Genomic DNA, 2,500 nt, shown 5'->3' with positions numbered 1-2,500 from the left:
GATACTGGCGGTCTGACGCCATCTTTCAGCTGGAACTCCGACCAGAAACATGAATTAAAACAGTGAAACCGGTCGATTGTGAATCAATATAAAACTGATAACTGATCAGAACGTGATCAGGGACGAAGCCTGAACTGATTAAAGACACTGATCCTCAGTTTAAAGGTCGACGTCAGGTTCAGACTCTGGAACTGAAGCAGCTGCTGCGTTCAGGGTCTGAGCCATGAGGGTTCCTGTTTCACTGCTGTGTTCTACCTCGTTCTACCGCTCTCTCTCTCTCTCTCTCTCTCTTTTAGTTTGTTTTGTTGGCACAAACCTTCACTGTGTGTGTGTGTGTGTGTGTGTGTGTGTGTGTGTGTGTGTGTGTGTGTGTGTGTGTGTGTGAGAGAGAGAGAGTGAGATTAGACTTGGAAACATCTGGATTACGGACATGAGGCCAAATCTGACATCTGTACACAGAGTCTGTGTTTTAGGACTGCAGGTCTTTAATCCTGGTCATCACAGTAACAGACAGACAGACAGACAGACAGACAGACAGACAGACAGACAGACATGATATGTGAGCTCTGATTGGTGGGATTACAGCAACAGGATTAAAATGAGCTGCAGCAGAGAGACAAACGGATGAAGGTGGACAGAGAGCTGGAGACAGACGACAGGAGACAGACATCAGACACACCTGTCCACAGGTAAGACTGTTTCTGTGTCTAATATTAACATTGTGGTGGAAGTGAAGGATGGTTGTTGTTTAATTTAAGAAATGTCTGTGATATTCTGTCTCTGTTAGTAACACTGTAATATAATAATAATGACATATATTATTATTATATTATTATTATATATCTGATTGGAAACTGTGAGTCCTCTGAGTTACTGTAAGACTGTAAATACAGTTACAGTGTGTGATAGAAAGTGAAGGCAGCACAGAGTCACTGCTGAAGTTAAACTCCTCCACTCAGACTGCTCCCAGGTCACATCCTCTTCAAATATGTGTAAAAAGTGTTTTTGGAGGTCACTGTGACCTTTGACCTTTGACCACCCATATCTAATCAGTTCATCCTCATCAAAGACACCTGGTCTCTCACCTGACAGGTCGTTCGTCAGCTGATTGTCAACAAACAGTGACACTGTTGTTAAATTCTACAGCATGAATATAAGATATATTCAACATGGAGCTTCAGTCTGAGATTACACTGCTTTTAACAATCAGTATACCTGTGTGTACCTGTGTTACCTGTGTGTACCTGTGTGTACCTGTGTTACCTGTGTGTACCTGTGTTACCTGTGTGTACCTGTGTGTACCTGTGTGTGCCTGTGTTACCTGTGTGTACCTGTGTGTACCTGTGTGTACCTGTGTGTACCTGTGTTACCTGTGTGTACCTGTGTTACCTGTGTGTACCTGTGTGTACCTGTGTGTACCTGTGTGTACCTGTGTGTACCTGTGTTACCTGTGTGTACCTGTGTTACCTGTGTGTACCTGTGTTACCTGTGTGTACCTGTCTGTACCTGTGTTTATCTGTTACCTGTGTGTACCTGTGTTACCTGTGTGTACCTGTGTTACCTGTGTTACCTGTTTGTACCTGTGTTACCTGTGTTATCTGTGTTTACCTTTGTGTACCTGTGTTACCTGTGTGTACCTGTGTTTATCTGTTACCTGTGTGTACCTGTGTTACCTGTGTGTACCTGCATTACCTGTGTGTACCTGTGTTACCTGTGTGTACCTGTGTTACCTGTGTGTGCCTGTGTGTACCTGTGTTTACCTGTTACATGAGTGTACCTGTGTTTATCTGTTACCTGTGTGTACCTGTGTTACCTGTGTTTACTTGTGTTTACCTGTTACCTGTGTCTACCTGTGTTACCTGTGTCTACCTGTCTGTACCTGTGTCTACCTGTGTTACCTGTGTCTACCTGTCTGTACCTGTGTCTACCTGTGTTACCACTGTGTACCTGTGTTACCTGTGTGTACCTGTGTTACATGTGTTGCCTGTCTGTACCTGTATTTACCTGTGTTTCCTCTGTCGCTCTGTGTTCACCATCAGCCATGTTTGCGGGCCGGGCATCAGCGGCGGGAGCTGCCGTTGGTCCGGCGGCAGCTGCAGGAGGAAAAGGTGGGAAATTCTCGGTGGAGGAGCTGTACGGGTTCACCAAGAAGCCAAAGGTGAGCAGAGGGAATTCTGGGAAGGCGGACAAAGGTGAGGGGAAGAAAGAAACGAAAGAGAAAGAAGACTCAGCGTTGGCATCGCAGATCCTGGAGGCGGCAAGGAGACTGATGGAGAGACGACGGCTCGAGATCTACCTGAAGGAGTGTGACATCACCATGGAGCAGAGCCTCATGCCCTACAGGTGAGTGAGACAGGTAACACACAGGTGAGACAGAGAACATACAGGTGAGACAGGTGTAAGTCAGGTCTGTTGTGTTTGTTCATGTTAGAAACACGTGGAATTTAATGTGTGTGTGTGTGTGTGTGTGTGTGTGTGTGTGTGTGTGTGTGTGTGTGTG

This window comes from Seriola lalandi, unplaced genomic scaffold (assembly GCF_002814215.2).
Source record: "Seriola lalandi dorsalis isolate HSWRI2012SDOR001 ecotype SW California unplaced genomic scaffold, Sedor1 jcf7180002049911, whole genome shotgun sequence".
NCBI lineage: Eukaryota > Metazoa > Chordata > Actinopteri > Carangiformes > Carangidae > Seriola > Seriola lalandi.
This window is presented reverse-complemented; position numbering follows the sequence as displayed.